Consider the following 9,150-nt stretch of genomic DNA (forward strand, 5'->3'; position numbering starts at 1 on the left):
CCGGGATGGTCTCTACCTCCTCACCTGGTGATCCACCCGCCTCGGCCTCCCACCCACAGTGCTGGGATTACAGGCGGGAGCCACCGCGCCCGCCCGGCCGGCTGCAGGCTTTTTTGGCTTCCCCGCTGCCTCCCTTCCCCCTACGGTCACCATGCTCCCCAACCTCCCCTCGTTCTGCTCCCCCTTTATCGCCCACCTACACCTCCGCCGCAGCCCAGCCGGAGACCTCCTCCTGGGGGTCCGCCCCTACTACACGCCGGGCAGCAGCATCCCACCGCTTCCGCCTCGCCGCCGCCCCGCCAGGAGCCCGGCTCCAGCCTGGGAGGGCAGGGGGCCGGACCCCAGAGCCGCAGGCGCGGGTCCCCTGCCGTTCGCGGTGCCTTCACGCTCCCGGAACGCCCAGGCCATTCAATTCACCCACCGGGCGGCGCGCCGTCGTCGCAACCTTCCAAACCGGGGGAAGGGGCGGGCAGGGGCAGCGGGTGCCACAGGCGCCAGCCCAGACCTCGGCTCCGGAACGCACGGGCTGCTTCACCCGGGGGAAGGACATTGCTTCGCCAGCCACCAGGAAAACAGTCCCTGTGCACCCGGATTCCCAACGGCCCCCCACTTCGTGTCAACACCAGTCCCGAGGACACGCCAGAGACCCAGGCCTCCGGCCCCGCCCGGTGCCACGGCTCCCGCCAAACGGGCGGGCGGGCGCACTCTGCAAATCCCGGGGCCCGCCGCAAGGCACCCAGAGCACAGGGTGGTGCCAAGAAAGGAAGGAACCTACGAAACCCACCTCCAAAGCAAGCAATTCAGCCAAGTAAAAGCCCGTCTCAGCGCTCCGTTGGTCCTCTCACAGGGACCGCCTGGCCCCCGTGTTCTGGCACAGCCCAAGCCCCCTCCACCCTATCCCGGCCTGCTCAAAAGGGCGCTGCCTCCAGGAGCCGGGCGCTTCCTCTCGAAGGCTCTATCGCTCTGCCTCTCTAGCTCCCTCCGCCACTCTCTTCTAGGTTTCCCCCTGGAACTCGCGCTACTTCTGTCGTCTTCCCTCTGTCTCTCTGTCTCTCTCTCTTTCTCTGTCCCTGTCTCTTTCTCAGCCTCTCTGTCTGTCTCCTTCCCTCTCCCCCTCCCCTGTCTCTCTCGATCGCTGTCTCTCTCCCTCCCTCGGTTTCTATCTCTCCATCCATCTCGTCCTTGCTCTCCTTCAAGCCGCGTGTGTGTGTGTACGTGTGTGTGTCTGTGTGTGTGTGTGTGTGTCTCAGTGGGTGAGTCTGTGTGTGTGTGTGTGTGTGTCTGAGTGGGTGAGTCTGTGTGTGTGTGTGTGTGTGCGCGCGTGCGTGCGTGTGCGAGCGAGCGCCGGCGCGTGCGAGCATGCCCGGGTGTGTCTGTGTGTGGGGGAGTGGATTTGCTCCTGGTGGTGGCGGGGTGTGTCTGGGTTTCTCTCAGCCCCTCTCACCCGGGATCAGGCCGCCGCCTCTAGTGGCAGCCCGGGGCAAAGCGGGGCCACCCCACCGACCCGCCACCCGCCCCAGCGCCCTCTTGCCCACTGGCCGGACCGGCCTTGGTCGGGACACCCGACCGTGCTGGAGGCGTTGGGAGAGAAAGGCCCCGCGCGGCCCGGCCGGCTGGTCGCCCTTGGCCAGCCCTGATGGCTCCGGGTGGGTGGGGCAAGAGGGGGCCTCGCGGGAGCGCCTGAGCGGCGAGGGATCCAAAACGCCACCTCCGCGGCAGGGCGGAGGACCAGGAGGGGGTCCCAGGATCGTGGGCCCTGGGCCCTGACGCCTCGGAGCACTCCCTGTTCCGAGCGGGCCCCATGTGGTGGAAGCTCGGGAGCTGGGGAGCCGGGGGAAGGCCGCGGGCGAGGGGCTCGGGGGTCCCCGATACGAGCCCCGCGGCCCCGGGCTGGCGGTGACGGCTGCAATCTGGCGGGCATGGCTGGGCCGGGCTCTTGGGGCAGCCAGGCGCCTGTCTCAGCGTCTACGGCCATACCACCCTGAACGCGCCCGATCTCGTCTGATCTCGGAAGCTAAGCAGGGTCGGGCCTGGTTAGTACTTGGATGGGATTCCGCCTGGGAATACCGGGTGCTGTAGGCTTTTTCTTTGGCTTTTTGCTTTTTCTTTCCTCTTCTTCCAGATGGAGTCTCGCTCTGTCGCCCAGGCTGGAGTGCAGCGGCGCCATCTCGGCTCACTGCAAGCTCCGCCTCCCGGGTTCACGCCCTTCTCCGGCCCCAGCCTCCCGAGTAGCTGGGACTGCAGGCGCCCGCCACCACGCCCGGCTGATTTTTTTTGTATTTTGCGTAGAGGCGGGGTTTCACCCTGTTAGCCGGGATGGTCTCCACCTCCTCACCTGGTGATCCACCCGCCTCGGCCTCCCACCCACAGTGCTGGGATTACAGGCGGGAGCCACCGCGCCCGCTGGGCCTCCTGCAGGCTTTTTTGGCTTCCCCGCTGCCTCCCTTCCCCCTACAGTCGCCATGCTCCCCAACCTCCCCTCGCTCTGCTCCCCCTTTATCGCCCACCTACACCTCCGCCGCAGCCCAGCCGGGGACCTCCTCCTGGGGGTCCGCCCCTACTGCACGCCGGGCAGCAGCATCCCACCGCTTCCGCCTCGCCGCCGCCCCGCCAGGAGCCCGGCTCCAGCCTGGGAGGGCAGGGGGCCGGACCCCAGAGCCGCAGGCGCGGGTCCCCTGCCGTTCGCGGTGCCTTCCCGCTCCCGGAACGCCCAGGCCATTCAATTCACCCACCGGGCGGCGCGCCGTCGTCGCAACCTTCCAAACCGGGGGAAGGGGCGGGCAGGGGCAGCGGGTGCCACAGGCGCCAGCCCAGACCTCGGCTCCGGAACGCACGGGCTGCTTCACCCGGGGGAAGGACATTGCTTCGCCAGCCACCAGGAAAACAGTCCCTGTGCACCCGGATTCCCAACGGCCCCTCACTTCGTGTCAACACCAGTCCCGAGGACACGCCAGAGACCCAGGCCTCCGGCCCCGCCCGGTGCCACGGCTCCCGCCAAACGGGCGGGCGGGCGCACTCTGCAAATCCCGGGGCCCGCCGCAAGGCACCCAGAGCACAGGGTGGTGCCAAGAAAGGAAGGAACCTACGAAACCCACCTCCAAAGCAAGCAATTCAGCCAAGTAAAAGCCCGTCTCAGCGCTCCGTTGGTCCTCTCACAGGGACCGCCTGGCCCCCGTGTTCTGGCGCAGCCCAAGCCCCCTCCACCCTATCCCGGCCTGCTCAAAAGGGCGCTGCCTACCGGAGACGGGCGCTTCCTCTCCAAGGCTCTATCGCTCTCGCTCTCTAGCTCCCTCCGCCTCTCTCTTCTAGGTTTCCCCCTGGACCTCGCGCTACTTCTGTCGTCTTCCCTCTGTCTCTCTGTCTCTCTCTCTTTCTCTGTCCCTCTCTCTTTCTCAGCCTCTCTGTCTGTCTCCTTCGCTCTCCCCCTCCCCTGTCTCTCTCGATCGCTGTCTCTCTCCCTCCCTCGGTTTCTATCTCTCCATCCATCTCGTCCTTGCTCTCCTTCAAGCCGCGTGTGTGTGTGTACGTGTGTGTGTGTCTGTGTGTGTGTGTGCGTCTGAGTGGGTGAGTCTGTGTGTGTGTCTGTTTCTCTGTGTGCGTGCGCGCGCGCGCCCGCGCGTGCGAGCGCGCACGGGTGTGTCTGTGTGTGGGGGAGTGGATTTGCTCCTGGTGGTGGCGGGGTGTGTCTGGGTTTCTCTCAGCCCCTCTCACCCGGGATCAGGCCGCCGCCTCTAGTGGCAGCCCGGGGCAAAGCAGGGCCACCCCCTTGGACCCGCTACCCGCCCCCGCGCCCTCTTGCCCACCGGCCGGACGGGCCTTGGTCGGGACACGCGACCGTGCTGGGGGCGTTGGGAGAGAAAGGCCCCGCGCGGCCCGGCCGGCTGGTCGCCCTTGGCCAGCCCTGACGGCTCTGGGTGGGTGGGGCAAGAGGGGGCCTCGCGGGAGCGCCTGAGCGGCGAGGGATCCAAAACGCCACCTCCGCGGCAGGGCGGAGGACCAGGAGGGGGTCCCGGGATCTTGGGCCCCGGGCCCTGACGCCTCGGAGCACTCCCTGTTCCGAGCGGGCCCCATGTGCTGGAAGCTCGGGAGCTGGGGAGCCGGGGGAAGGCCGCGGGCGAGGGGCTCGGGGGTCCCCGATCCGAGCCCCGCGGCCCCGGGCTGGCGGTGACGGCTGCAATCCGGCGGGCATGGCTGGGCCGGGCTCTTGGGGCAGCCAGGCGCCTGTCTCGGCGTCTACGGCCATACCACCCTGAACGCGCCCGATCTCGTCTGATCTCGGAAGCTAAGCAGGGTCGGGCCTGGTTAGTACTTGGATGGGAGACCGCCTGGGAATACCGGGTGCTGTAGGCTTTTTCTTTGGCTTTTTGCTTTTTCTTTCCTCTTCTTCCAGACGGAGTCTCGCTCTGTCGCCCAGGCTGGAGTGCAGCGGCGCCATCTCGGCTCACTGCAAGCTCCGCCTCCCGGGTTCACGCCCTTCTCCGGCCCCAGCCTCCCGAGTAGCTGGGACTGCAGGCGCCCGCCACCACGCCCGGCTGATTTTTTTTGTATTTTGCGTAGAGACGGGGTTTCACTCTGTTAGCCGGTCTCTACCTCCTCACCTGGTGATCCACCCGCCTCGGCCTCCCACCCACAGTGCTGGGATTACAGGCGGGAGCCACCGCGCCCGCCCGGCCTCCTGCAGGCCTTTTTGGCTTCCCCGCTGCCTCCCTTCCCCCTACGGTCACCATGCTCCCCAACCTCCCCTCGTTCTGCTCCCCCTTTATCGCCCACCTACACCTCCGCCGCAGCCCAGCCGGAGACCTCCTCCTGGGGGTCCGCCCCTACTACACGCCGGGCAGCAGCATCCCACCGCTTCCGCCTCGCCGCCGCCCCGCCAGGAGCCCGGCTCCAGCCTGGGAGGGCAGGGGGCCGGAGCCCAGAGCCGCAGGCGCGGGTCCCCTGCCGTTCGCGGTGCCTTCCCGCTCCCGGAACGCCCAGGCCATTCAATTCACCCACCGGGCGGCGCGCCGTCGTCGCAACCTTCCAAACCGGGGGAAGGGGCGGGCAGGGGCAGCGGGTGCCACAGGCGCCAGCCCAGACCTCGGCTCCGGAACGCACGGGCTGCTTCACCCGGGGGAAGGACATTGCTTCGCCAGCCACCAGGAAAACAGTCCCTGTGCACCCGGATTCCCAACGGCCCCCCACTTCGTGTCAACACCAGTCCGGAGGACACGCCAGAGACCCAGGCCTCCGGCCCCGCCCGGTGCCACGGCTCCCGCCAAACGGGCGGGCGGGCGCACTCTGCAAATCCCGGGGCCCGCCGCAAGGCACCCAGAGCACAGGGTGGTGCCAAGAAAGGAAGGAACCTACGAAACCCACCTCCAAAGCAAGCAATTCAGCCAAGTAAAAGCCCGTCTCAGCGCTCCGTTGGTCCTCTCACAGGGACCGCCTGGCCCCCGTGTTCTGGCGCAGCCCAAGCCCCCTCCACCCTATCCCGGCCTGCTCAAAAGGGCGCTGCCTACCGGAGACGGGCGCTTCCTCTCCAAGGCTCTATCGCTCTCGCTCTCTAGCTCCCTCCGCCTGTCTCTTCTAGGTTTTCCCCTGGACCTCGCGCTACTTCTGTCGTCTTCCCTCTGTCTCTCTGTCTCTCTCTCTTTCTCTGTCCCTGTCTCTTTCTCAGCCTCTCTGTCTGTCTCCTTCCCTCTCCCCCTCCCCTGTCTCTCTCGATCGCTGTCTCTCTCCCTCCCTCGGTTTCTATCTCTCCATCCATCTCGTCCCTGCTCTCCTTCAAGCCGCGTGTGTGTGTGTACGTGTGTGTGTGTCTGTGTGTGTGTGTGTGTGTGTGTCTCAGTGGGTGAGTCTGTGTGTGTGTGTGTGTGTGTGTCTGAGTGGGTGAGTCTGTGTGTGTGTGTGTGTGTGCGCGCGTGCGTGCGTGTGCGAGCGAGCGCCGGCGCGTGCGAGCGGGCCCGGGTGTGTCTGTGTGTGGGGGAGTGGATTTGCTCCTGGTGGTGGCGGGGTGTGTCTGGGTTTCTCTCAGCCCCTCTCACCCGGGATCAGGCCGCCGCCTCTAGTGGCAGCCCGGGGCAAAGCGGGGCCACCCCCCCGACCCGCTACCCGCCCCCGCGCCCTCTTGCCCACCGGCCGGACCGGCCTTGGTCGGGACACGCGACCGTGCTGGGGGCGTTGGGAGAGAAAGGCCCCGCGTGGCCCGGCCGGCTGGTCGCCCTTGGCCAGCCCTGACGGCTCCGGGTGGGTGGGGCAAGAGGGGGCCTCGCGGGAGCGCCTGAGCGGCGAGGGACCCAAAACGCCACCTCCGCGGCAGGGCGGAGGACCAGGAGGGGGTCCCAGGATCGTGGGCCCTGGGCCCTGACGCCTCGGAGCACTCCCTGTTCCGAGCGGGCCCCATGTGGTGGAAGCTCGGGAGCTGGGGAGCCGGGGGAAGGCCGCGGGCGAGGGGCTCGGGGGTCCCCGATCCGAGCCCCGCGGCCCCGGGCTGGCGGTGACGGCTGCAATCCGGCGGGCATGGCTGGGCCGGGCTCTTGGGGCAGCCAGGCGCCTGTCTCGGCGTCTACGGCCATACCACCCTGAACGCGCCCGATCTCGTCTGATCTCGGAAGCTAAGCAGGGTCGGGCCTGGTTAGTACTTGGATAGGAGACCGCCTGGGAATACCGGGTGCTGTAGGCTTTTTCTTTGGCTTTTTGCTTTTTCTTTCCTCTTCTTCCAGACGGAGTCTCGCTCTGTCGCCCAGGCTGGAGTGCAGCGGCGCCATCTCGGCTCACTGCAAGCTCCGCCTCCCGGGTTCACGCCCTTCTCCGGCCCCAGCCTCCCGAGTAGCTGGGACTGCAGGCGCCCGCCACCACGCCCGGCTGATTTTTTTTCTATTTTGCGTAGAGACGGGGTTTCACCCTGTTAGCCGGGATGGTCTCCACCTCCTCATCTGGTGATCCACCCGCCTCGGCCTCCCACCCACAGTGCTGGGATTACAGGCGGGAGCCACCGCGCCCGCCCGGCCTGCTGCAGGCTTTTTTGGCTTCCCCGCTGCCTCCCTTCCCCCTACGGTCGCCATGCTCCCCAACCTCCCCTCGCTCTGCTCCCCCTTTATCGCCCACCTACACCTCCGCCGCAGCCCAGCCGGGGACCTCCTCCTGGGGGTCCGCCCCTACTGCACGCCGGGCAGCAGCATCCCACCGCTTCCGCCTCGCCGCCGCCCCGCCAGGAGCCCGGCTCCAGCCTGGGAGGGCAGGGGGCCGGACCCCAGAGCCGCAGGCGCGGGTCCCCTGCCGTTCGCGGTGCCTTCCCGCTCCCGGAACGCCCAGGCCATTCAATTCACCCACCGGGCGGCGCGCCGTCGTCGCAACCTTCCAAACCGGGGGAAGGGGCGGGCAGGGGCAGCGGGTGCCACAGGCGCCAGCCCAGACCTCGGCTCCGGAACGCACGGGCTGCTTCACCCGGGGGAAGGACATTGCTTCGCCAGCCACCAGGAAAACAGTCCCTGTGCACCCGGATTCCCAACGCCCCCCCACTTCGTGTCAACACCAGTCCCGAGGACACGCCAGAGACCCAGGCCTCCGGCCCCGCCCGGTGCCACGGCTCCCGCCAAACGGGCGGGCGGGCGCACTCTGCAAATCCCGGGGCCCGCCGCAAGGCACCCAGAGCACAGGGTGGTGCCAAGAAAGGAAGGAACCTACGAAACCCACCTCCAAAGCAAGCAATTCAGCCAAGTAAAAGCCCGTCTCAGCGCTCCGTTGGTCCTCTCACAGGGACCGCCTGGCCCCCGTGTTCTGGCGCAGCCCAAGCCCCCTCCACCCTATCCCGGCCTGCTCAAAAGGGCGCTGCCTACCGGAGACGGGCGCTTCCTCTCCAAGGCTCTATCGCTCTCGCTCTCTAGCTCCCTCCGCCTCTCTCTTCTAGGTTTCCCCCTGGACCTCGCGCTACTTCTGTCGTCTTCCCTCTGTCTCTCTGTCTCTCTCTCTTTCTCTGTCCCTCTCTCTTTCTCAGCCTCTCTGTCTGTCTCCTTCGCTCTCCCCCTCCCCTGTCTCTCTCGATCGCTGTCTCTCTCCCTCCCTCGGTTTCTATCTCTCCATCCATCTCGTCCTTGCTCTCCTTCAAGCCGCGTGTGTGTGTGTACGTGTGTGTGTGTCTGTGTGTGTGTGTGCGTCTGAGTGGGTGAGTCTGTGTGTGTGTCTGTTTCTCTGTGTGCGTGCGCGCGCGCGCCCGCGCGTGCGAGCGCGCACGGGTGTGTCTGTGTGTGGGGGAGTGGATTTGCTCCTGGTGGTGGCGGGGTGTGTCTGGGTTTCTCTCAGCCCCTCTCACCCGGGATCAGGCCGCCGCCTCTAGTGGCAGCCCGGGGCAAAGCAGGGCCACCCCCTTCGACCCGCTACCCGCCCCCGCGCCCTCTTGCCCACCGGCCGGACGGGCCTTGGTCGGGACACGCGACCGTGCTGGGGGCGTTGGGAGAGAAAGGCCCCGCGCGGCCCGGCCGGCTGGTCGCCCTTGGCCAGCCCTGACGGCTCTGGGTGGGTGGGGCAAGAGGGGGCCTCGCGGGAGCGCCTGAGCGGCGAGGGATCCAAAACGCCACCTCCGCGGCAGGGCGGAGGACCAGGAGGGGGTCCCGGGATCTTGGGCCCTGGGCCCTGACGCCTCGGAGCACTCCCTGTTCCGAGCGGGCCCCATGTGGTGGAAGCTCGGGAGCTGGGGAGCCGGGGGAAGGCCGCGGGCGAGCGGCTCGGGGGTCCCCGATCCGAGCCCCGCGGCCCCGGGCAGGCGGTGACGGCTGCAATCCGGCGGGCATGGCTGGGCCGGGCTCTTGGGGCAGCCAGGCGCCTGTCTCGGCGTCTACGGCCATACCACCCTGAACGCGCCCGATCTCGTCTGATCTCGGAAGCTTAAGCAGCGGCGGGCCTGGTTAGTACTTGGATGGGAGACCGCCTCCAAATACCGGGTGCTGTAGGCTTTTTCTTTGGCTTTTTGCTTTTTCTTTCCACTTCTTCCAGACGGAGTCTCGCTCTGTCGCCCAGGCTGGAGTGCAGCGGCGCCATCTCGGCTCACTGCAAGCTCCGCCTGCCGCGTTCACGCCCTTCTCTGGCCTCAGCCTCCCGAGTAGCTGGGTCCCCAAGTAGGAGGTCCCTAGTTGTGTTGGTGGTGTAGGTTGTCTGTAACGCGGGAGCAGA

General features: G+C 67.6%; 3 non-coding genes and 1 pseudogene across 3 annotated transcripts; all 4 read left to right on the forward strand.

Moving 5' to 3' along the window:
- The first annotated feature begins 1,963 nt into the window (after positions 1-1,963).
- Positions 1,964-2,082, forward strand: LOC129052634 (5S ribosomal RNA). Its single transcript, XR_008517724.1, has one exon. It is a non-coding gene; the product is annotated as a 5S ribosomal RNA (ribosomal RNA).
- Positions 2,083-4,231: 2,149 nt separating this feature from the next.
- LOC129052610 (5S ribosomal RNA) lies at positions 4,232-4,350 on the forward strand. Its single transcript, XR_008517688.1, has one exon. It is a non-coding gene; the product is annotated as a 5S ribosomal RNA (ribosomal RNA).
- A 2,195-nt stretch (positions 4,351-6,545) lies between these two features.
- Positions 6,546-6,664, forward strand: LOC129052631 (5S ribosomal RNA). The gene has a single exon (XR_008517721.1). It is a non-coding gene; the product is annotated as a 5S ribosomal RNA (ribosomal RNA).
- A 2,149-nt stretch (positions 6,665-8,813) lies between these two features.
- Positions 8,814-8,933, forward strand: LOC129052653 (5S ribosomal RNA; annotated as a pseudogene).
- Positions 8,934-9,150: the final 217 nt, after the last annotated feature.

The sequence above is a fragment of the Pongo abelii genome, chromosome 1 (assembly GCF_028885655.2).
Source record: "Pongo abelii isolate AG06213 chromosome 1, NHGRI_mPonAbe1-v2.0_pri, whole genome shotgun sequence".
Lineage (NCBI taxonomy): Eukaryota > Metazoa > Chordata > Mammalia > Primates > Hominidae > Pongo > Pongo abelii.